At 62.9% G+C, this 24858-nt stretch overlaps 4 non-coding genes across 4 annotated transcripts; all 4 read right to left on the reverse strand.

Annotated features, from left to right (window-relative positions):
* Positions 1-447: 447 nt before the first annotated feature.
* LOC131871429 (5S ribosomal RNA) lies at positions 448-566 on the reverse strand. Its single transcript, XR_009369649.1, has one exon. It is a non-coding gene; the product is annotated as a 5S ribosomal RNA (ribosomal RNA).
* A 7804-nt stretch (positions 567-8370) lies between these two features.
* Positions 8371-8489, reverse strand: LOC131871430 (5S ribosomal RNA). Its single transcript, XR_009369650.1, has one exon. It is a non-coding gene; the product is annotated as a 5S ribosomal RNA (ribosomal RNA).
* A 7804-nt stretch (positions 8490-16293) lies between these two features.
* On the reverse strand, positions 16294-16412 carry LOC131871431 (5S ribosomal RNA). The gene has a single exon (XR_009369651.1). It is a non-coding gene; the product is annotated as a 5S ribosomal RNA (ribosomal RNA).
* Positions 16413-24216: 7804 nt separating this feature from the next.
* On the reverse strand, positions 24217-24335 carry LOC131871432 (5S ribosomal RNA). Its single transcript, XR_009369652.1, has one exon. It is a non-coding gene; the product is annotated as a 5S ribosomal RNA (ribosomal RNA).
* Between the last annotated feature and the right edge of the window lie 523 nt (positions 24336-24858).

Raw genomic sequence — 24858 nt, forward strand, 5'->3', positions numbered from 1 at the left:
AAACTTTTGAATGGAGCGCATCATTGGTGCGCTCCGAAGTGTGCTCCAAAGCTCTCTCCAGCTGCGTGCACCTGCCCCGGCCGCGCACCCGGCCCCGCCCAGCTTCGCTCACCTGTCCCGGGCGTCTGGTGCGGAACCTTAGAGTAAGAAACATCACCGTGCACCTTGGCCAACGTGCGCGACTCGACCGAGCGCGCACTGGCCGAGGTGCACACCGATTTCACCTGGGTGCGCGCGCAGCACCTCGGGCGCACCGGGGTGCGCGCACAACGCCCGGGTTGCACCGTGGCCTGTGTGCTCGGGGCGCCTCGGGTGCGCGCTCGGTGTCGCCCCCGCGCGCGCGGTAGTGCGGGCAGCGCACCCCGGCCCGGCCCGGCCCCGACGAGAACGCAAACGGGCAAAAGGTTTATTCAAATAGCATTGCGACGCCCGGCGAAAAACTAAAAAAGGGTGCAACACCGGGACTTCCCGGGAGGTCACCCATCCCAGTACTACTCCGGCCCAAGCGCGCTTAACTGCGGAGTTCTGATGGGATCCGGTGCACTAACGCTGGTATGATCGCACCCGTTATGAGCTTGTCGCAGTGTGTACTTAGCAAACCGCGACCCACGTGCGAATCCACCCCGGCCACCCACCCCCGTCGAGGTGCACACCCTCCCTCGCGAAGTGCGCCCCGTTCGCCAAGTGTGAGCCCTGCTCGGGTGCGCGCACCTTGCTAGGGCGTCGGGTGTGCACCCGGCCCGGCCTACGTGCGTGCACCTGGAGGGGGCGTCGTGTGCGTGCAGTGTCCCGTCTGCAACGCGGTGCCCACACACCACCTCGGGCGCAACGACCTGCGCTCACATGTGGGCCGAGTGCACCTTGGTGCATGTTCGGGGCGCCTCGGGTGCACGCTCGATCTTGCCCCGGTGCACCAAGGCGCTCGGTTTGCCCCGGGTGCGCACTTGGTGCAAGGTGGGCACCCAAAATAGGGATCAAGCACCAAAACACAAGTTTCGGGATGCAAAATGGGACCCAAGGACCACAAATGCGTTCCAAGACCCATGATGGGTCCACGAGAACAAAAATGTGTTCCGAGACTTAATAAACAAATATTGGGTTTTAGGAGAAGAAACATGCTCTGATGCCCAAAACGAGAATCGACCCCGAAAAGGCCACAGGCCAAAAGTGGGATGCGAGACAAAAAAAAATGGGACCCGAGGACCAAAATTGGGTTCCCAGGTCGAAGACAGGGCAACCGGACAAGAAACGACCTCTAAGGCTCGAAATGAGTCCCGACGACTAAAACTTGACAAGAAGCACCCATCAGGCACCCAACTCGACACCCATGGGATGCCGACCCACCCGGGCTTCCACCTAGCACACCTTGGCACCCACCCACCCTCGCACCCAACCTCGCACCCAACTTAGCACCTTTGAACCCACATTGGCACTCACCCTGACCCTGGCACCTTGGAACCCACATTGGCACTCACCTTGACCCTGGCACCCACCTTTGCACTCACCTTGGGACCCACCCTGGCTCCCACCTCGGCACCCACCCAGACACCCACCTTGGTTCCTTGGCACCCACCTTGGATCCTTGGCACCCACCCCGACACCCACCTTGGCACGCAACTTGGCTACTTGCCACCCACCTTGGCTCCTTGACGCCCACCCCGACAACCACCCCGTGACCTACCCTGGCTAGGGTTGGTGCACACCCACCCTGGTGCCCACCTTGGCACCCACCCTATGACCCACCTTGGCACGCACCTTAGTACCCACCCCGTTACCCACCCTAGGACCCACCCCGTGACCCACCTTGGCCAGGGTGGGTGCCTTGGTGCGCACAACTTGCCTGGGCTGCACACCAGGGCGGGCTCAAGATGGCACCCGCGTTCCGTTTTTTTCACTATCTTTCAAAACGGAAATTTTAAAATCTCATTTTTTTCTTTTTTTTGCCTTTTCTGGAAATTAGTGAAGGCAGCGCATCAAAGGTGCGCAATGCTGGTGCGAACCCGGGAGCGCTCCGATGTGTGCTCCAAGGTGCGGCGTGCACGAAGTCCGAGCCCGGTTTGCCCCGGGTGCGCACCTCGCGTGCACCTTCGCCGGGGTGAGCACCTTGGCTGGGTTGCGCGCCCTAGTGCGTACCAAGGAGCGCTCTGAAGTGTGCTCCAAGGTGCGGCGTGCACGAAGTCGGAGCCCGGTTTGCCCCGGGTGTGCACCTCGGGTGCGCACCTCGCGTGCACCTTCGCTGCGGTGGGCACCTTGGCTGGGTTGCGCGCCTTGGTGGGCACCATGCAGTGCACGAAGTCGGAGCCCGGTTTGCCCCGGGCGCGCACCTCCGCCAGGGTGGGCACCTTGGTGCGCACAACTTGCCTGGGCTGCGCATCAGGAAGGGCTCAAGATGGCACCCGCGTTCCGTTTTTTTCACTATCTTTCAGAACGGAAATTTTAAAATATCGTTTTTTTTTGCCTTTTCTGGAAATTAGTGAAGGCAGCGCATCAAAGGTGCGCAACGCTGGTGCGAACCTGGGAGCGCTCCGATGTGTGCTCCAAGGTGCGGCGTGCACGAAGTCGGAGCCCGGTTTGCCTCGGGTGCGCCCTGGTGGGCACCATGGTGCGCACCAAGGAGCGCTCCGAAGTGTGCTCCAAGGTGCGGCCTGCACGAAGTCGGAGCCCGGTTTGCCCCGGGTGTGCACCTCGGGTGGGCACCTTGGTGCGCATGCCTTGCCTGGGCTGCGCACCAGGGCGGGCTCAAGATGGCACCCGCGTTCCTTTTTTTTCACTATCTTTCAAAACGGAAATTTTAAAATCTCATTTTTTTTTGCCTTTTTCTGGAAATTAGTGAAGGCAGCGCATCAAAGGTGCGCACCTCGCTGCCCACCACGGTGCGCAACGCCGGTGGGCACCCGGGAGTGCTTCGAAGTGTGCTCCAAGGTGCTGCGTGCACGTTGTCGGAGCCCGGTTTGCCCCGGGTGCGCACCTCGCGTGCACCTTCGTCGGGGTGGGCACCTTGGCTTGGTTTGCCCCGGCTGCGCTCCGAAGCGGGGTTATTGGAGCGCCGCCTCTTTTTTTGTCGGAGCGTTTGGTGGGGTTTCTCGCATTGGCTCTTCCGAGGCCCGGTTGCCACCCTGGCGCGCACGAAGTCGGAAGTAGGGTTAATTGCCCGGGTGCGCACCTTTGCCAGGGTGGCACCTTACCTGGGCTGCGCACCAGGGCGGGCTCAAGATGGCACGCGCGTTCCGTTTTTTTCACTATCTTTCAAAACGGAAATTTTAAAATCTCCTTTTTTTTTTGCCTTTTCTGGAAATTAGTGAAGGCAGCGCATCAAAGGTGCGCACCTCGCTGCCCACCTTGGTGTGCTCTGAGGTGCGCACCCGGGAGCGCTACGAAGTGTGCTCCAAGGTGCGGCGTGCACGTTGTCGGAGCCCGGTTTGCCCCGGGTGCGCACCTCGCCTGCACCTTGGCCGGGGTGGGCACCTTGGCTGGGTTTGCCCAGGGTGCGCTCCGAAGCGGGGTTACTGGAGCGCCCCCTCTTTTTTTGTCAGAGAGTTTGGTGGGGTTTCTCGCATTGGCTCTTCCCAGGCCCGGTTGTTGGGTGCGCTCCCACCCTGGCGCGCGCGAAGTTGGAAGTTGGGTTAATTGCCCGGGCGCGCACCTTCGCCAGGGTGGGCACCTTGGTGCGCAAACCTTGGCTGGGCTGCGCACCAGGGCGGGCTCAAGATGGCACCAGCATTCCCTTTTTCTCACTATCTTTCAAAACGGAAATTTTAAAATCTCGTTTTTTTTTTGCCTTTTATGGAAATTAGTGAAGGCATCGCATCAAAGGTGCGCACCTCGCTGCCCACCTTGGTGTGCTCCGAGGTGCCCACCACGGTGCGCAACGCCGGTGCGAACCCGGGAGCGCCCCGATGTGTGCTCCAAGGTGCGGCGTGCACGAAGTCGGACCCCGGTTTGCCCCGGGTGCGCACCTCGCGTGCACCTTGGTGCGCACACCTTGGCTGGGTTGCGCGGCCTGGTGGGCACCATGGTGCGCACCAAGGAGCGCTCCGAAGTGTGCTCCAAGGTGCGGCGTGCACGAAGTCGGAGCCCGGTTTGCCCCGGGTGCGCACCTTCGCCGCGGTGGGCACCATGGCGTGCACGAAGTCGGAGCCCGGTTTGCCCCGGGTGCGCACCTCGCGTGCACCTTCGCCGGGGTGGGCACCTCGGCTGGGTTGCGCGCCCTGGTGCGCACCAAGGAGCGCTCTGAAGTGTGCTCCAAGGTGCGGCGTGCACGAAGTCGGAGCCCGGTTTGCCCCGGGTGTGCACCTCGCGTGCACCTTCGCTGCGGTGGGCACCTTGGCTGGGTTGCGCGCCTTGGTGGGCACCATGCAGTGCACGAAGTCGGAGCCCGGTTTGCCCCGGGCGCGCACCTCCGCCAGGGTGGGCACCTTGGTGCGCACAACTTGCCTGGGCTGCGCACCAGGAAGGGCTCAAGATGGCACCCGCGTTCCGTTTTTTTCACTATCTTTCAGAACGGAAATTTTAAAATATCGTTTTTTTTTGCCTTTTCTGGAAATTAGTGAAGGCAGCGCATCAAAGGTGCGCAACGCTGGTGCGAACCTGGGAGCGCTCCGATGTGTGCTCCAAGGTGCGGCGTGCACGAAGTCGGACCCCGGTTTGCCCCGGGTGCGCACCTCGCGTGCACCTTGGTGCGCACACCTTGGCTGGGTTGCGCGCCCTGGTGGGCACCATGGTGCGCACCAAGGAGCGCTCCGAAGTGTGCTCCAAGGTGCGGCGTGCACGAAGTCGGAGCCCGGTTTGCCCCGGGTGCGCACCTCGCGTGCACCTTCGCCGCGGTGGGCACCATGGCGTGCACGAAGTCGGAGCCCGGTTTGCCCCGGGTGCGCACCTCGCGTGCACCTTCGCCGGGGTGGGCACCTTAGTGTGCAGACCTTGGCTGGGTTGCGCGCCCTGGTGGGCACCATGGTGCGCACCAAGGAGCGCTCCGAAGTGTGCTCCAAGGTGCGGCCTGCACGAAGTCGGAGCCCGGTTTGCCCCGGGTGTGCACCTCGGGTGGGCACCTTGGTGCGCATGCCTTGCCTGGGCTGCGCACCAGGGCGGGCTCAAGATGGCACCCGCGTTCCTTTTTTTTCACTATCTTTCAAAACGGAAATTTTAAAATCTCATTTTTTTTTGCCTTTTTCTGGAAATTAGTGAAGGCAGCGCATCAAAGGTGCGCACCTCGCTGCCCACCACGGTGCGCAACGCCGGTGGGCACCCGGGAGTGCTTCGAAGTGTGCTCCAAGGTGCTGCGTGCACGTTGTCGGAGCCCGGTTTGCCCCGGGTGCGCACCTCGCGTGCACCTTCGTCGGGGTGGGCACCTTGGCTGGGTTTGCCCCGGCTGCGCTCCGAAGCGGGGTTATTGGAGCGCCGCCTCTTTTTTTGTCGGAGCGTTTGGTGGGGTTTCTCGCATTGGCTCTTCCGAGGCCCGGTTGCCACCCTGGCGCGCACGAAGTCGGAAGTAGGGTTAATTGCCCGGGTGCGCACCTTTGCCAGGGTGGGCACCTTACCTGGGCTGCGCACCAGGGCGGGCTCAAGATGGCACGCGCGTTCCGTTTTTTTCACTATCTTTCAAAACGGAAATTTTAAAATCTCCTTTTTTTTTTGCCTTTTCTGGAAATTAGTGAAGGCAGCGCATCAAAGGTGCGCACCTCGCTGCCCACCTTGGTGTGCTCTGAGGTGCGCACCCGGGAGCGCTACGAAGTGTGCTCCAAGGTGCGGCGTGCACGTTGTCGGAGCCCGGTTTGCCCCGGGTGCGCACCTCGCCTGCACCTTGGCCGGGGTGGGCACCTTGGCTGGGTTTGCCCAGGGTGCGCTCCGAAGCGGGGTTACTGGAGCGCCCCCTCTTTTTTTGTCAGAGCGTTTGGTGGGGTTTCTCGCATTGGCTCTTCCCAGGCCCGGTTGTTGGGTGCGCTCCCACCCTGGCGCGCGCGAAGTTGGAAGTTGGGTTAATTGCCCGGGCGCGCACCTTCGCCAGGGTGGGCACCTTGGTGCGCACACCTTGGCTGGGCTGCGCACCAGGGCGGGCTCAAGATGGCACCAGCATTCCCTTTTTCTCACTATCTTTCAAAACGGAAATTTTAAAATCTCGTTTTTTTTTTGCCTTTTATGGAAATTAGTGAAGGCATCGCATCAAAGGTGCGCACCTCGCTGCCCACCTTGGTGTGCTCCGAGGTGCCCACCACGGTGCGCAACGCCGGTGCGAACCCGGGAGCGCCCCGATGTGTGCTCCAAGGTGCGGCGTGCACGAAGTCGGACCCCGGTTTGCCCCGGGTGCGCACCTCGCGTGCACCTTGGTGCGCACACCTTGGCTGGGTTGCGCGGCCTGGTGGGCACCATGGTGCGCACCAAGGAGCGCTCCGAAGTGTGCTCCAAGGTGCGGCGTGCACGAAGTCGGAGCCCGGTTTGCCCCGGGTACGCACCTCGCGTGCACCTTCGCCGGGGTGGGCACCTCGGCTGGGTTGCGCGCCCTGGTGCGCACCAAGGAGCGCTCCGAAGTGTGCTCCAAGGTGCGGCGTGCACGAAGTCGGAGCCCGGTTTGCCCCGGGTGCGCACCTTCGCCGCGGTGCGCACCATGGCGTGCACGAAGTCGGAGCCCGGTTTGCCCCGGGTGCGCACCTCGCGTGCACCTTCGGCGGGGTTGCGCGCCCTGGTGGGCACCATGGTGCGCACCAAGGAGCGCTCCGAAGTGTGCTCCAAGGTGCGGCGTGCACGAAGTCGGAGCCCGGTTTGCCCCGGGTGCGCACCTCGCGTGCACCTTCGGCGGGGTTGCGCGCCCTGGTGGGCACCATGGTGCGCACCAAGGAGCGCTCCGAAGTGTGCTCCAAGGTGCGGCGTGCACGAAGTCGGAGCCCGGTTTGCCCCGGGTGCGCACCTCGCGTGCACCTTCGCCGCGGTGGGCACCATGGCGTGCACGAAGTCGGAGCCCGGTTTGCCCCGGGTGCGCACCTCGCGTGCACCTTCGCCGGGGTGGGCACCTCGGCTGGGTTGCGCGCCCTGGTGCGCACCAAGGAGCGCTCCGAAGTGTGCTCCAAGGTGCGGCGTGCACGAAGTCGGAGCCCGGTTTGCCCCGGGTGCGCACCTCGCGTGCACCTTCGCCAGGGTGGGCACCTCGGTGCGCACACCTTCTCAATGTTTTCTTGCCTTTTCTGGAAATTGGTGAAGGCAGCGCATCAAAGGTGCGCACCTCGGTGTGCTCCGAGGTGCGAACCCGAGAGCGCTCCGAGGTGCCCACGAAGTCGAAAGTCGGGTTAATTGCATTGTTTTCCCCGGGTGCGCTCCGAGGTGCGCAACATCGGCGCGCACCAAGGAGGGCTCCGAAGTGTGCTCCAAGGTGCGCACGATGGCGTGCACCTCTGGTGCGCACGATTCGGAGCTCGGTTTGACCGGGGTGCGCACACCTTGGCTGGGTTGCGCACCTTTTGTGCGCTCCAAGGTGCGCACGAAGTCGGAGCTCGGTTTGCCCCGGGTGCGCACCTTCGCCAGGGTGCGCACCTTGATGCGCACGCCTTGGCTGGGCTGCGCACCTTGGTGGGCGCCATGGTGCGCACCTTTCGTGCGCTCCAAGGTGCGCACGAAGTCGGAGCTCGGTTTGCCCCGGGTGCGCACCTTGGTGGGCGCCATGGTGCACTCCGAGGTGCCCAAGATTGGTGCGCACCAAGGAGCGCTCCGAAGTGCGCTCCAAGGTGCGCGCGAAGTCGAAAGTTGGGTTAATTGTCCGGTTTGCCTCGGGTGCGCACCTTGCGTGCACCTTCGCCAGGGTGGGCGCCTTGGTGCGCACACCTTGGCTGGGCTGCGCACACCTTGGCACCCGCGTTTCCTTCATTTTAAATTTTTTTTTTTTACAATCTCTCAAGTGGGAAATTCTATAATCTCAACTTTTTTTGCCTTTTCAGGAAACTTTTGAATGGAGCGCATCATTGGTGCGCTCCGAAGTGTGCTCCAAAGCTCTCTCCAGCTGCGTGCACCTGCCCCGGCCGCGCACCCGGCCCCGCCCAGCTTCGCTCACCTGTCCCGGGCGTCTGGTGCGGAACCTTAGAGTAAGAAACATCACCGTGCACCTTGGCCAACGTGCGCGACTCGACCGAGCGCGCACTGGCCGAGGTGCACACCGATTTCACCTGGGTGTGCGCGCAGCACCTCGGGCGCACCGGGGTGCGCGCACAACGCCCGGGTTGCACCGTGGCCTGTGTGCTCGGGGCGCCTCGGGTGCGCGCTCGGTGTCGCCCCCGCGCGCGCGGTAGTGCGGGCAGCGCACCCCGGCCCGGCCCGGCCCCGACGAGAACGCAAACGGGCAAAAGGTTTATTCAAATAGCATTGCGACGCCCGGCGAAAAACTAAAAAAGGGTGCAACACCGGGACTTCCCGGGAGGTCACCCATCCCAGTACTACTCCGGCCCAAGCGCGCTTAACTGCGGAGTTCTGATGGGATCCGGTGCACTAACGCTGGTATGATCGCACCCGTTATGAGCTTGTCGCAGTGTGTACTTAGCAAACCGCGACCCACGTGCGAATCCACCCCGGCCACCCACCCCCGTCGAGGTGCACACCCTCCCTCGCGAAGTGCGCCCCGTTCGCCAAGTGTGAGCCCTGCCCGGGTGCGCGCACCTTGCTAGGGCGTCGGGTGTGCACCCGGCCCGGCCTACGTGCGTGCACCTGGAGGGGGCGTCGTGTGCGTGCAGTGTCCCGTCTGCAACGCGGTGCCCACACACCACCTCGGGCGCAACGACCTGCGCTCACATGTGGGCCGAGTGCACCTTGGTGCATGTTCGGGGCGCCTCGGGTGCACGCTCGATCTTGCCCCGGTGCACCAAGGCGCTCGGTTTGCCCCGGGTGCGCACTTGGTGCAAGGTGGGCACCCAAAATAGGGATCAAGCACCAAAACACAAGTTTCGGGATGCAAAATGGGACCCAAGGACCACAAATGCGTTCCAAGACCCATGATGGGTCCACGAGAACAAAAATGTGTTCCGAGACTTAATAAACAAATATTGGGTTTTAGGAGAAGAAACATGCTCTGATGCCCAAAACGAGAATCGACCCCGAAAAGGCCACAGGCCAAAAGTGGGATGCGAGACAAAAAAAAATGGGACCCGAGGACCAAAATTGGGTTCCCAGGTCGAAGACAGGGCAACCGGACAAGAAACGACCTCTAAGGCTCGAAATGAGTCCCGACGACTAAAACTTGACAAGAAGCACCCATCAGGCACCCAACTCGACACCCATGGGATGCCGACCCACCCGGGCTTCCACCTAGCACACCTTGGCACCCACCCACCCTCGCACCCAACCTCGCACCCAACTTAGCACCTTTGAACCCACATTGGCACTCACCCTGACCCTGGCACCTTGGAACCCACATTGGCACTCACCTTGACCCTGGCACCCACCTTTGCACTCACCTTGGGACCCACCCTGGCTCCCACCTCGGCACCCACCCAGACACCCACCTTGGTTCCTTGGCACCCACCTTGGATCCTTGGCACCCACCCCGACACCCACCTTGGCACGCAACTTGGCTACTTGCCACCCACCTTGGCTCCTTGACGCCCACCCCGACAACCACCCCGTGACCTACCCTGGCTAGGGTTGGTGCACACCCACCCTGGTGCCCACCTTGGCACCCACCCTATGACCCACCTTGGCACGCACCTTAGTACCCACCCCGTTACCCACCCTAGGACCCACCCCGTGACCCACCTTGGCCAGGGTGGGTGCCTTGGTGCGCACAACTTGCCTGGGCTGCACACCAGGGCGGGCTCAAGATGGCACCCGCGTTCCGTTTTTTTCACTATCTTTCAAAACGGAAATTTTAAAATCTCATTTTTTTCTTTTTTTTGCCTTTTCTGGAAATTAGTGAAGGCAGCGCATCAAAGGTGCGCAATGCTGGTGCGAACCCGGGAGCGCTCCGATGTGTGCTCCAAGGTGCGGCGTGCACGAAGTCCGAGCCCGGTTTGCCCCGGGTGCGCACCTCGCGTGCACCTTCGCCGGGGTGAGCACCTTGGCTGGGTTGCGCGCCCTGGTGCGTACCAAGGAGCGCTCTGAAGTGTGCTCCAAGGTGCGGCGTGCACGAAGTCGGAGCCCGGTTTGCCCCGGGTGTGCACCTCGGGTGCGCACCTCGCGTGCACCTTCGCTGCGGTGGGCACCTTGGCTGGGTTGCGCGCCTTGGTGGGCACCATGCAGTGCACGAAGTCGGAGCCCGGTTTGCCCCGGGCGCGCACCTCCGCCAGGGTGGGCACCTTGGTGCGCACAACTTGCCTGGGCTGCGCATCAGGAAGGGCTCAAGATGGCACCCGCGTTCCGTTTTTTTCACTATCTTTCAGAACGGAAATTTTAAAATATCGTTTTTTTTTGCCTTTTCTGGAAATTAGTGAAGGCAGCGCATCAAAGGTGCGCAACGCTGGTGCGAACCTGGGAGCGCTCCGATGTGTGCTCCAAGGTGCGGCGTGCACGAAGTCGGAGCCCGGTTTGCCTCGGGTGCGCCCTGGTGGGCACCATGGTGCGCACCAAGGAGCGCTCCGAAGTGTGCTCCAAGGTGCGGCCTGCACGAAGTCGGAGCCCGGTTTGCCCCGGGTGTGCACCTCGGGTGGGCACCTTGGTGCGCATGCCTTGCCTGGGCTGCGCACCAGGGCGGGCTCAAGATGGCACCCGCGTTCCTTTTTTTTCACTATCTTTCAAAACGGAAATTTTAAAATCTCATTTTTTTTTGCCTTTTTCTGGAAATTAGTGAAGGCAGCGCATCAAAGGTGCGCACCTCGCTGCCCACCACGGTGCGCAACGCCGGTGGGCACCCGGGAGTGCTTCGAAGTGTGCTCCAAGGTGCTGCGTGCACGTTGTCGGAGCCCGGTTTGCCCCGGGTGCGCACCTCGCGTGCACCTTCGTCGGGGTGGGCACCTTGGCTTGGTTTGCCCCGGCTGCGCTCCGAAGCGGGGTTATTGGAGCGCCGCCTCTTTTTTTGTCGGAGCGTTTGGTGGGGTTTCTCGCATTGGCTCTTCCGAGGCCCGGTTGCCACCCTGGCGCGCACGAAGTCGGAAGTAGGGTTAATTGCCCGGGTGCGCACCTTTGCCAGGGTGGCACCTTACCTGGGCTGCGCACCAGGGCGGGCTCAAGATGGCACGCGCGTTCCGTTTTTTTCACTATCTTTCAAAACGGAAATTTTAAAATCTCCTTTTTTTTTTGCCTTTTCTGGAAATTAGTGAAGGCAGCGCATCAAAGGTGCGCACCTCGCTGCCCACCTTGGTGTGCTCTGAGGTGCGCACCCGGGAGCGCTACGAAGTGTGCTCCAAGGTGCGGCGTGCACGTTGTCGGAGCCCGGTTTGCCCCGGGTGCGCACCTCGCCTGCACCTTGGCCGGGGTGGGCACCTTGGCTGGGTTTGCCCAGGGTGCGCTCCGAAGCGGGGTTACTGGAGCGCCCCCTCTTTTTTTGTCAGAGAGTTTGGTGGGGTTTCTCGCATTGGCTCTTCCCAGGCCCGGTTGTTGGGTGCGCTCCCACCCTGGCGCGCGCGAAGTTGGAAGTTGGGTTAATTGCCCGGGCGCGCACCTTCGCCAGGGTGGGCACCTTGGTGCGCAAACCTTGGCTGGGCTGCGCACCAGGGCGGGCTCAAGATGGCACCAGCATTCCCTTTTTCTCACTATCTTTCAAAACGGAAATTTTAAAATCTCGTTTTTTTTTTGCCTTTTATGGAAATTAGTGAAGGCATCGCATCAAAGGTGCGCACCTCGCTGCCCACCTTGGTGTGCTCCGAGGTGCCCACCACGGTGCGCAACGCCGGTGCGAACCCGGGAGCGCCCCGATGTGTGCTCCAAGGTGCGGCGTGCACGAAGTCGGACCCCGGTTTGCCCCGGGTGCGCACCTCGCGTGCACCTTGGTGCGCACACCTTGGCTGGGTTGCGCGGCCTGGTGGGCACCATGGTGCGCACCAAGGAGCGCTCCGAAGTGTGCTCCAAGGTGCGGCGTGCACGAAGTCGGAGCCCGGTTTGCCCCGGGTGCGCACCTTCGCCGCGGTGGGCACCATGGCGTGCACGAAGTCGGAGCCCGGTTTGCCCCGGGTGCGCACCTCGCGTGCACCTTCGCCGGGGTGGGCACCTCGGCTGGGTTGCGCGCCCTGGTGCGCACCAAGGAGCGCTCTGAAGTGTGCTCCAAGGTGCGGCGTGCACGAAGTCGGAGCCCGGTTTGCCCCGGGTGTGCACCTCGCGTGCACCTTCGCTGCGGTGGGCACCTTGGCTGGGTTGCGCGCCTTGGTGGGCACCATGCAGTGCACGAAGTCGGAGCCCGGTTTGCCCCGGGCGCGCACCTCCGCCAGGGTGGGCACCTTGGTGCGCACAACTTGCCTGGGCTGCGCACCAGGAAGGGCTCAAGATGGCACCCGCGTTCCGTTTTTTTCACTATCTTTCAGAACGGAAATTTTAAAATATCGTTTTTTTTTGCCTTTTCTGGAAATTAGTGAAGGCAGCGCATCAAAGGTGCGCAACGCTGGTGCGAACCTGGGAGCGCTCCGATGTGTGCTCCAAGGTGCGGCGTGCACGAAGTCGGACCCCGGTTTGCCCCGGGTGCGCACCTCGCGTGCACCTTGGTGCGCACACCTTGGCTGGGTTGCGCGCCCTGGTGGGCACCATGGTGCGCACCAAGGAGCGCTCCGAAGTGTGCTCCAAGGTGCGGCGTGCACGAAGTCGGAGCCCGGTTTGCCCCGGGTGCGCACCTCGCGTGCACCTTCGCCGCGGTGGGCACCATGGCGTGCACGAAGTCGGAGCCCGGTTTGCCCCGGGTGCGCACCTCGCGTGCACCTTCGCCGGGGTGGGCACCTTAGTGTGCAGACCTTGGCTGGGTTGCGCGCCCTGGTGGGCACCATGGTGCGCACCAAGGAGCGCTCCGAAGTGTGCTCCAAGGTGCGGCCTGCACGAAGTCGGAGCCCGGTTTGCCCCGGGTGTGCACCTCGGGTGGGCACCTTGGTGCGCATGCCTTGCCTGGGCTGCGCACCAGGGCGGGCTCAAGATGGCACCCGCGTTCCTTTTTTTTCACTATCTTTCAAAACGGAAATTTTAAAATCTCATTTTTTTTTGCCTTTTTCTGGAAATTAGTGAAGGCAGCGCATCAAAGGTGCGCACCTCGCTGCCCACCACGGTGCGCAACGCCGGTGGGCACCCGGGAGTGCTTCGAAGTGTGCTCCAAGGTGCTGCGTGCACGTTGTCGGAGCCCGGTTTGCCCCGGGTGCGCACCTCGCGTGCACCTTCGTCGGGGTGGGCACCTTGGCTGGGTTTGCCCCGGCTGCGCTCCGAAGCGGGGTTATTGGAGCGCCGCCTCTTTTTTTGTCGGAGCGTTTGGTGGGGTTTCTCGCATTGGCTCTTCCGAGGCCCGGTTGCCACCCTGGCGCGCACGAAGTCGGAAGTAGGGTTAATTGCCCGGGTGCGCACCTTTGCCAGGGTGGGCACCTTACCTGGGCTGCGCACCAGGGCGGGCTCAAGATGGCACGCGCGTTCCGTTTTTTTCACTATCTTTCAAAACGGAAATTTTAAAATCTCCTTTTTTTTTTGCCTTTTCTGGAAATTAGTGAAGGCAGCGCATCAAAGGTGCGCACCTCGCTGCCCACCTTGGTGTGCTCTGAGGTGCGCACCCGGGAGCGCTACGAAGTGTGCTCCAAGGTGCGGCGTGCACGTTGTCGGAGCCCGGTTTGCCCCGGGTGCGCACCTCGCCTGCACCTTGGCCGGGGTGGGCACCTTGGCTGGGTTTGCCCAGGGTGCGCTCCGAAGCGGGGTTACTGGAGCGCCCCCTCTTTTTTTGTCAGAGCGTTTGGTGGGGTTTCTCGCATTGGCTCTTCCCAGGCCCGGTTGTTGGGTGCGCTCCCACCCTGGCGCGCGCGAAGTTGGAAGTTGGGTTAATTGCCCGGGCGCGCACCTTCGCCAGGGTGGGCACCTTGGTGCGCACACCTTGGCTGGGCTGCGCACCAGGGCGGGCTCAAGATGGCACCAGCATTCCCTTTTTCTCACTATCTTTCAAAACGGAAATTTTAAAATCTCGTTTTTTTTTTGCCTTTTATGGAAATTAGTGAAGGCATCGCATCAAAGGTGCGCACCTCGCTGCCCACCTTGGTGTGCTCCGAGGTGCCCACCACGGTGCGCAACGCCGGTGCGAACCCGGGAGCGCCCCGATGTGTGCTCCAAGGTGCGGCGTGCACGAAGTCGGACCCCGGTTTGCCCCGGGTGCGCACCTCGCGTGCACCTTGGTGCGCACACCTTGGCTGGGTTGCGCGGCCTGGTGGGCACCATGGTGCGCACCAAGGAGCGCTCCGAAGTGTGCTCCAAGGTGCGGCGTGCACGAAGTCGGAGCCCGGTTTGCCCCGGGTACGCACCTCGCGTGCACCTTCGCCGGGGTGGGCACCTCGGCTGGGTTGCGCGCCCTGGTGCGCACCAAGGAGCGCTCCGAAGTGTGCTCCAAGGTGCGGCGTGCACGAAGTCGGAGCCCGGTTTGCCCCGGGTGCGCACCTTCGCCGCGGTGCGCACCATGGCGTGCACGAAGTCGGAGCCCGGTTTGCCCCGGGTGCGCACCTCGCGTGCACCTTCGGCGGGGTTGCGCGCCCTGGTGGGCACCATGGTGCGCACCAAGGAGCGCTCCGAAGTGTGCTCCAAGGTGCGGCGTGCACGAAGTCGGAGCCCGGTTTGCCCCGGGTGCGCACCTCGCGTGCACCTTCGGCGGGGTTGCGCGCCCTGGTGGGCACCATGGTGCGCACCAAGGAGCGCTCCGAAGTGTGCTCCAAGGTGCGGCGTGCACGAAGTCGGAGCCCGGTTTGCCCCGGGTGCGCACCTCGCGTGCACCTTCGCCGCGGTGGGCACCATGGCGTGCACGAAGTCGGAGCCCGGTTTGCCCCGGGTGCGCACCTCGCGTGCACCTTCGCCGGGGTGGGCACCTCGGCTGGGTTGCGCGCCCTGGTGCGCACCAAGGAGCGCTCCGAAGTGTGCTCCAAGGTGCGGCGTGCACGAAGTCGGAGCCCGGTTTGCCCCGGGTGCGCACCTCGCGTGCACCTTCGCCAGGGTGGGCACCTCGGTGCGCACACCTTCTCAATGTTTTCTTGCCTTTTCTGGAAATTGGTGAAGGCAGCGCATCAAAGGTGCGCACCTCGGTGTGCTCCGAGGTGCGAACCCGAGAGCGCTCCGAGGTGCCCACGAAGTCGAAAGTCGGGTTAATTGCATTGTTTTCCCCGGGTGCGCTCCGAGGTGCGCAACATCGGCGCGCACCAAGGAGGGCTCCGAAGTGTGCTCCAAGGTGCGCACGATGGCGTGCACCTCTGGTGCGCACGATTCGGAGCTCGGTTTGACCGGGGTGCGCACACCTTGGCTGGGTTGCGCACCTTTTGTGCGCTCCAAGGTGCGCACGAAGTCGGAGCTCGGTTTGCCCCGGGTGCGCACCTTCGCCAGGGTGCGCACCTTGGTGCGCACGCCTTGGCTGGGCTGCGCACCTTGGTGGGCGCCATGGTGCGCACCTTTCGTGCGCTCCAAGGTGCGCACGAAGTCGGAGCTCGGTTTGCCCCGGGTGCGCACCTTGGTGGGCGCCATGGTGCACTCCGAGGTGCCCAAGATTGGTGCGCACCAAGGAGCGCTCCGAAGTGCGCTCCAAGGTGCGCGCGAAGTCGAAAGTTGGGTTAATTGTCCGGTTTGCCTCGGGTGCGCACCTTGCGTGCACCTTCGCCAGGGTGGGCGCCTTGGTGCGCACACCTTGGCTGGGCTGCGCACACCTTGGCACCCGCGTTTCCTTCATTTTAAATTTTTTTTTTTTACAATCTCTCAAGTGGGAAATTCTATAATCTCAACTTTTTTTGCCTTTTCAGGAAACTTTTGAATGGAGCGCATCATTGGTGCGCTCCGAAGTGTGCTCCAAAGCTCTCTCCAGCTGCGTGCACCTGCCCCGGCCGCGCACCCGGCCCCGCCCAGCTTCGCTCACCTGTCCCGGGCGTCTGGTGCGGAACCTTAGAGTAAGAAACATCACCGTGCACCTTGGCCAACGTGCGCGACTCGACCGAGCGCGCACTGGCCGAGGTGCACACCGATTTCACCTGGGTGCGCGCGCAGCACCTCGGGCGCACCGGGGTGCGCGCACAACGCCCGGGTTGCACCGTGGCCTGTGTGCTCGGGGCGCCTCGGGTGCGCGCTCGGTGTCGCCCCCGCGCGCGCGGTAGTGCGGGCAGCGCACCCCGGCCCGGCCCGGCCCCGACGAGAACGCAAACGGGCAAAAGGTTTATTCAAATAGCATTGCGACGCCCGGCGAAAAACTAAAAAAGGGTGCAACACCGGGACTTCCCGGGAGGTCACCCATCCCAGTACTACTCCGGCCCAAGCGCGCTTAACTGCGGAGTTCTGATGGGATCCGGTGCACTAACGCTGGTATGATCGCACCCGTTATGAGCTTGTCGCAGTGTGTACTTAGCAAACCGCGACCCACGTGCGAATCCACCCCGGCCACCCACCCCCGTCGAGGTGCACACCCTCCCTCGCGAAGTGCGCCCCGTTCGCCAAGTGTGAGCCCTGCCCGGGTGCGCGCACCTTGCTAGGGCGTCGGGTGTGCACCCGGCCCGGCCTACGTGCGTGCACCTGGAGGGGGCGTCGTGTGCGTGCAGTGTCCCGTCTGCAACGCGGTGCCCACACACCACCTCGGGCGCAACGACCTGCGCTCACATGTGGGCCGAGTGCACCTTGGTGCATGTTCGGGGCGCCTCGGGTGCACGCTCGATCTTGCCCCGGTGCACCAAGGCGCTCGGTTTGCCCCGGGTGCGCACTTGGTGCAAGGTGGGCACCCAAAATAGGGATCAAGCACCAAAACACAAGTTTCGGGATGCAAAATGGGACCCAAGGACCACAAATGCGTTCCAAGACCCATGATGGGTCCACGAGAACAAAAATGTGTTCCGAGACTTAATAAACAAATATTGGGTTTTAGGAGAAGAAACATGCTCTGATGCCCAAAACGAGAATCGACCCCGAAAAGGCCACAGGCCAAAAGTGGGATGCGAGACAAAAAAAAATGGGACCCGAGGACCAAAATTGGGTTCCCAGGTCGAAGACAGGGCAACCGGACAAGAAACGACCTCTAAGGCTCGAAATGAGTCCCGACGACTAAAACTTGACAAGAAGCACCCATCAGGCACCCAACTCGACACCCATGGGATGCCGACCCACCCGGGCTTCCACCTAGCACACCTTGGCACCCACCCACCCTCGCACCCAACCTCGCACCCAACTTAGCACCTTTGAACCCACATTGGCACTCACCCTGACCCTGGCACCTTGGAACCCACATTGGCACTCACCTTGACCCTGGCACCCACCTTTGCACTCACCTTGGGACCCACCCTGGCTCCCACCTCGGCACCCACCCAGACACCCACCTTGGTTCCTTGGCACCCACCTTGGATCCTTGGCACCCACCCCGACACCCACCTTGGCACGCAACTTGGCTACTTGCCACCCACCTTGGCTCCTTGACGCCCACCCCGACAACCACCCCGTGACCTACCCTGGCTAGGGTTGGTGCACACCCACCCTGGTGCCCACCTTGGCACCCACCCTATGACCCACCTTGGCACGCACCTTAGTACCCACCCCGTTACCCACCCTAGGACCCACCCCGTGACCCACCTTGGCCAGGGTGGGTGCCTTGGTGCGCACAACTTGCCTGGGCTGCACACCAGGGCGGGCTCAAGATGGCACCCGCGTTCCGTTTTTTTCACTATCTTTCAAAACGGAAATTTTAAAATCTCATTTTTTTCTTTTTTTTGCCTTTTCTGGAAATTAGTGAAGGCAGCGCATCAAAGGTGCGCAATGCTGGTGCGAACCCGGGAGCGCTCCGATGTGTGCTCCAAGGTGCGGCGTGCACGAAGTCCGAGCCCGGTTTGCCCCGGGTGCGCACCTCGCGTGCACCTTCGCCGGGGTGAGCACCTTGGCTGGGTTGCGCGCCCTGGTGCGTACCAAGGAGCGCTCTGAAGTGTGCTCCAAGGTGCGGCGTGCACGAAGTCGGAGCCCGGTTTGCCCCGGGTGTGCACCTCGGGTGCGCACCTCGCGTGCACCTTCGCTGCGGTGGGCACCTTGGCTGGGTTGCGCGCCTTGGTGGGCACCATGCAGTGCACGAAGTCGGAGCCCGGTTTGCCCCGGGCGCGCACCTCCGCCAGGGTGGGCACCTTGGTGCGCACAACTTGCCTGGGCTGCGCATCAGGAAGGGCTCAAGATGGCACCCGCGTTCCGTTTTTTTCACTATCTTTCAGAACGGAAATTTTAAAATATCGTTTTTTTTTGCCTTTTCTGGAAATTAGTGAAGGCAGCGCATCAAAGGTGCGCAACGCTGGTGCGAACCTGGGAGCGCTCCGATGTGTGCTCCAAGGTGCGGCGTGCACGAAGTCGGAGCCCGGTTTGCCTCGGGTGCGCCCTGGTGGGCACCATGGTGCGCACCAAGGAGCGCTCCGAAGTGTGCTCCAAGGTGCGGCCTGCACGAAGTCGGAGCCCGGTTTGCCCCGGGTGTGCACCTCGGGTGGGCACCTTGGTGCGCATGCCTTGCCTGGGCTGCGCACCAGGGCGGGCTCAAGATGGCACCCGCGTTCCTTTTTTTTCACTATCTTTCAAAACGGAAATTTTAAAATCTCATTTTTTTTTGCCTTTTTCTGGAAATTAGTGAAGGCAGCGCATCAAAGGTGCGCACCTCGCTGCCCACCACGGTGCGCAACGCCGGTGGGCACCCGGGAGTGCTTCGAAGTGTGCTCCAAGGTGCTGCGTGCACGTTGTCGGAGCCCGGTTTGCCCCGGGTGCGCACCTCGCGTGCACCTTCGTCGGGGTGGGCACCTTGGCTTGGTTTGCCCCGGCTGCGCTCCGAAGCGGGGTTATTGGAGCGCCGCCTCTTTTTTTGTCGGAGCGTTTGGTGGGGTTTCTCGCATTGGCTCTTCCGAGGCCCGGTTGCCACCCTGGCGCGCACGAAGTCGGAAGTAGGGTTAATTGCCCGGGTGCGCACCTTTGCCAGGGTGGCACCTTACCTGGGCTGCGCACCAGGGCGGGCTCAAGATGGCACGCGCGTTCCGTTTTTTTCACTATCTTTCAAAACGGAAATTTTAAAATCTCCTTTTTTTTTTGCCTTTTCTGGAAATTAGTGAAGGCAGCGCATCAAAGGTGCGCACCTCGCTGCCCACCTTGGTGTGCTCTGAGGTGCGCACCCGGGAGCGCTACGAAGTGTGCTCCAAGGTGCGGCGTGCACGTTGTCGGAGCCCGGTTTGCCCCGGGTGCGCACCTCGCCTGCACCTTGGCCGGGGTGGGCACCTTGGCTGGGTTTGCCCAGGGTGCGCTCCGAAGCGGGGTTACTGGAGCGCCCCCTCTTTTTTTGTCAGAGAGTTTGGTGGGGTTTCTCGCATTGGCTCTTCCCAGGCCCGGTTGTTGGGTGCGCTCCCACCCTGGCGCGCGCGAAGTTGGAAGTTGGGTTAATTGCCCGGGCGCGCACCTTCGCCAGGGTGGGCACCTTGGTGCGCAAACCTTGGCTGGGCTGCGCACCAGGGCGGGCTCAAGATGGCACCAGCATTCCCTTTTTCTCACTATCTTTCAAAACGGAAATTTTAAAATCTCGTTTTTTTTTTGCCTTTTATGGAAATTAGTGAAGGCATCGCATCAAAGGTGCGCACCTCGCTGCCCACCTTGGTGTGCTCCGAGGTGCCCACCACGGTGCGCAACGCCGGTGCGAACCCGGGAGCGCCCCGATGTGTGCTCCAAGGTGCGGCGTGCACGAAGTCGGACCCCGGTTTGCCCCGGGTGCGCACCTCGCGTGCACCTTGGTGCGCACACCTTGGCTGGGTTGCGCGGCCTGGTGGGCACCATGGTGCGCACCAAGGAGCGCTCCGAAGTGTGCTCCAAGGTGCGGCGTGCACGAAGTCGGAGCCCGGTTTGCCCCGGGTGCGCACCTTCGCCGCGGTGGGCACCATGGCGTGCACGAAGTCGGAGCCCGGTTTGCCCCGGGTGCGCACCTCGCGTGCACCTTCGCCGGGGTGGGCACCTCGGCTGGGTTGCGCGCCCTGGTGCGCACCAAGGAGCGCTCTGAAGTGTGCTCCAAGGTGCGGCGTGCACGAAGTCGGAGCCCGGTTTGCCCCGGGTGTGCACCTCGCGTGCACCTTCGCTGCGGTGGGCACCTTGGCTGGGTTGCGCGCCTTGGTGGGCACCATGCAGTGCACGAAGTCGGAGCCCGGTTTGCCCCGGGCGCGCACCTCCGCCAGGGTGGGCACCTTGGTGCGCACAACTTGCCTGGGCTGCGCACCAGGAAGGGCTCAAGATGGCACCCGCGTTCCGTTTTTTTCACTATCTTTCAGAACGGAAATTTTAAAATATCGTTTTTTTTTGCCTTTTCTGGAAATTAGTGAAGGCAGCGCATCAAAGGTGCGCAACGCTGGTGCGAACCTGGGAGCGCTCCGATGTGTGCTCCAAGGTGCGGCGTGCACGAAGTCGGACCCCGGTTTGCCCCGGGTGCGCACCTCGCGTGCACCTTGGTGCGCACACCTTGGCTGGGTTGCGCGCCCTGGTGGGCACCATGGTGCGCACCAAGGAGCGCTCCGAAGTGTGCTCCAAGGTGCGGCGTGCACGAAGTCGGAGCCCGGTTTGCCCCGGGTGCGCACCTCGCGTGCACCTTCGCCGCGGTGGGCACCATGGCGTGCACGAAGTCGGAGCCCGGTTTGCCCCGGGTGCGCACCTCGCGTGCACCTTCGCCGGGGTGGGCACCTTAGTGTGCAGACCTTGGCTGGGTTGCGCGCCCTGGTGGGCACCATGGTGCGCACCAAGGAGCGCTCCGAAGTGTGCTCCAAGGTGCGGCCTGCACGAAGTCGGAGCCCGGTTTGCCCCGGGTGTGCACCTCGGGTGGGCACCTTGGTGCGCATGCCTTGCCTGGGCTGCGCACCAGGGAGGGCTCAAGATGGCACCCGCGTTCCTTTTTTTTCACTATCTTTCAAAACGGAAATTTTAAAATCTCATTTTTTTTTGCCTTTTTCTGGAAATTAGTGAAGGCAGCGCATCAAAGGTGCGCACCTCGCTGCCCACCACGGTGCGCAACGCCGGTGGGCACCCGGGAGTGCTTCGAAGTGTGCTCCAAGGTGCTGCGTGCACGTTGTCGGAGCCCGGTTTGCCCCGGGTGCGCACCTCGCGTGCACCTTCGTCGGGGTGGGCACCTTGGCTGGGTTTGCCCCGGCTGCGCTCCGAAGAGGGGTTATTGGAGCGCCGCCTCTTTTTTTGTCGGAGCGTTTGGTGGGGTTTCTCGCATTGGCTCTTCCGAGGCCCGGTTGCCACCCTGGCGCGCACGAAGTCGGAAGTAGGGTTAATTGCCCGGGTGCGCACCTTTGCCAGGGTGGGCACCTTACCTGGGCTGCGCACCAGGGCGGGCTCAAGATGGCACGCGCGTTCCGTTTTTTTCACTATCTTTCAAAACGGAAATTTTAAAATCTCCTTTTTTTTTTGCCTTTTCTGGAAATTAGTGAAGGCAGCGCATCAAAGGTGCGCACCTCGCTGCCCACCTTGGTGTGCTCTGAGGTGCGCACCCGGGAGCGCTACGAAGTGTGCTCCAAGGTGCGGCGTGCACGTTGTCGGAGCCCGGTTTGCCCCGGGTGCGCACCTCGCCTGCACCTTGGCCGGGGTGGGCACCTTGGCTGGGTTTGCCCAGGGTGCGCTCCGAAGCGGGGTTACTGGAGCGCCCCCTCTTTTTTTGTCAGAGCGTTTGGTGGGGTTTCTCGCATTGGCTCTTCCCAGGCCCGGTTGTTGGGTGCGCTCCCACCCTGGCGCGCGCGAAGTTGGAAGTTGGGTTAATTGCCCGGGCGCGCACCTTCGCCAGGGTGGGCACCTTGGTGCGCACACCTTGGCTGGGCTGCGCACCAGGGCGGGCTCAAGATGGCACCAGCATTCCCTTTTTCTCACTATCTTTCAAAACGGAAATTTTAAAATCTCGTTTTTTTTTTGCCTTTTATGGAAATTAGTGAAGGCATCGCATCAAAGGTGCGCACCTCGCTGCCCACCTTGGTGTGCTCCGAGGTGCCCACCACGGTGCGCAACGCCGGTGCGAACCCGGGAGCGCCCCGATGTGTGCTCCAAGGTGCGACGTGCACGAAGTCGGACCCCGGTTTGCCCCGGGTGCGCACCTCGCGTGCACCTTGGTGCGCACACCTTGGCTGGGTTGCGCGGCCTGGTGGGCACCATGGTGCGCACCAAGGAGCGCTCCGAAGTGTGCTCCAAGGTGCGGCGTGCACGAAGTCGGAGCCCGGTTTGCCCCGGGTACGCACCTCGCGTGCACCTTCGCCGGGGTGGGCACCTCGGCTGGGTTGCGCGCCCTGGTGCGCACCAAGGAGCGCTCCGAAGTGTGCTCCAAGGTGCGGCGTGCACGAAGTCGGAGCCCGGTTTGCCCCGGGTGCGCACCTTCGCCGCGGTGCGCACCATGGCGTGCACGAAGTCGGAGCCCGGTTTGCCCCGGGTGCGCACCTCGCGTGCACCTTCGGCGGGGTTGCGCGCCCTGGTGGGCACCATGGTGCGCACCAAGGAGCGCTCCGAAGTGTGCTCCAAGGTGCGGCGTGCACGAAGTCGGAGCCCGGTTTGCCCCGGGTGCGCACCTCGCGTGCACCTTCGGCGGGGTTGCGCGCCCTGGTGGGCACCATGGTGCGCACCAAGGAGCGCTCCGAAGTGTGCTCCAAGGTGCGGCGTGCACGAAGTCGGAGCCCGGTTTGCCCCGGGTGCGCACCTCGCGTGCACCTTCGCCGCGGTGGGCACCATGGCGTGCACGAAGTCGGAGCCCGGTTTGCCCCGGGTGCGCACCTCGCGTGCACCTTCGCCGGGGTGGGCACCTCGGCTGGGTTGCGCGCCCTGGTGCGCACCAAGGAGCGCTCCGAAGTGTGCTCCAAGGTGCGGCGTGCACGAAGTCGGAGCCCGGTTTGCCCCGGGTGCGCACCTCGCGTGCACCTTCGCCAGGGTGGGCACCTCGGTGCGCACACCTTCTCAATGTTTTCTTGCCTTTTCTGGAAATTGGTGAAGGCAGCGCATCAAAGGTGCGCACCTCGGTGTGCTCCGAGGTGCGAACCCGAGAGCGCTCCGAGGTGCCCACGAAGTCGAAAGTCGGGTTAATTGCATTGTTTTCCCCGGGTGCGCTCCGAGGTGCGCAACATCGGCGCGCACCAAGGAGGGCTCCGAAGTGTGCTCCAAGGTGCGCACGATGGCGTGCACCTCTGGTGCGCACGATTCGGAGCTCGGTTTGACCGGGGTGCGCACACCTTGGCTGGGTTGCGCACCTTTTGTGCGCTCCAAGGTGCGCACGAAGTCGGAGCTCGGTTTGCCCCGGGTGCGCACCTTCGCCAGGGTGCGCACCTTGATGCGCACGCCTTGGCTGGGCTGCGCACCTTGGTGGGCGCCATGGTGCGCACCTTTCGTGCGCTCCAAGGTGCGCACGAAGTCGGAGCTCGGTTTGCCCCGGGTGCGCACCTTGGTGGGCGCCATGGTGCACTCCGAGGTGCCCAAGATTGGTGCGCACCAAGGAGCGCTCCGAAGTGCGCTCCAAGGTGCGCGCGAAGTCGAAAGTTGGGTTAATTGTCCGGTTTGCCTCGGGTGCGCACCTTGCGTGCACCTTCGCCAGGGTGGGCGCCTTGGTGCGCACACCTTGGCTGGGCTGCGCACACCTTGGCACCCGCGTTTCCTTCATTTTAAATTTTTTTTTTTTACAATCTCTCAAGTGGGAAATTCTATAATCTCAACTTTTTTTGCCTTTTCAGGAAACTTTTGAATGGAGCGCATCATTGGTGCGCTCCGAAGTGTGCTCCAAAGCTCTCTCCAGCTGCGTGCACCTGCCCCGGCCGCGCACCCGGCCCCGCCCAGCTTCGCTCACCTGTCCCGGGCGTCTGGTGCGGAACCTTAGAGTAAGAAACATCACCGTGCACCTTGGCCAACGTGCGCGACTCGACCGAGCGCGCACTGGCCGAGGTGCACACCGATTTCACCTGGGTGCGCGCGCAGCACCTCGGGCGCACCGGGGTGCGCGCACAACGCCCGGGTTGCACCGTGGCCTGTGTGCTCGGGGCGCCTCGGGTGCGCGCTCGGTGTCGCCCCCGCGCGCGCGGTAGTGCGGGCAGCGCACCCCGGCCCGGCCCGGCCCCGACGAGAACGCAAACGGGCAAAAGGTTTATTCAAATAGCATTGCGACGCCCGGCGAAAAACTAAAAAAGGGTGCAACACCGGGACTTCCCGGGAGGTCACCCATCCCAGTACTACTCCGGCCCAAGCGCGCTTAACTGCGGAGTTCTGATGGGATCCGGTGCACTAACGCTGGTATGATCGCACCCGTTATGAGCTTGTCGCAGTGTGTACTTAGCAAACCGCGACCCACGTGCGAATCCACCCCGGCCACCCACCCCCGTCGAGGTGCACACCCTCCCTCGCGAAGTGCGCCCCGTTCGCCAAGTGTGAGCCCTGCCCGGGTGCGCGCACCTTGCTAGGGCGTCGGGTGTGCACCCGGCCCGGCCTACGTGCGTGCACCTGGAGGGGGCGTCGTGTGCGTGCAGTGTCCCGTCTGCAACGCGGTGCCCACACACCACCTCGGGCGCAACGACCTGCGCTCACATGTGGGCCGAGTGCACCTTGGTGCATGTTCGGGGCGCCTCGGGTGCACGCTCGATCTTGCCCCGGTGCACCAAGGCGCTCGGTTTGCCCCGGGTGCGCACTTGGTGCAAGGTGGGCACCCAAAATAGGGATCAAGCACCAAAACACAAGTTTCGGGATGCAAAATGGGACCCAAGGACCACAAATGCGTTCCAAGACCCATGATGGGTCCACGAGAACAAAAATGTGTTCCGAGACTTAATAAAC

Source organism: Cryptomeria japonica, unplaced genomic scaffold (genome assembly GCF_030272615.1).
Source record: "Cryptomeria japonica unplaced genomic scaffold, Sugi_1.0 HiC_scaffold_409, whole genome shotgun sequence".
In the NCBI taxonomy this organism is placed as follows: domain Eukaryota; kingdom Viridiplantae; phylum Streptophyta; class Pinopsida; order Cupressales; family Cupressaceae; genus Cryptomeria; species Cryptomeria japonica.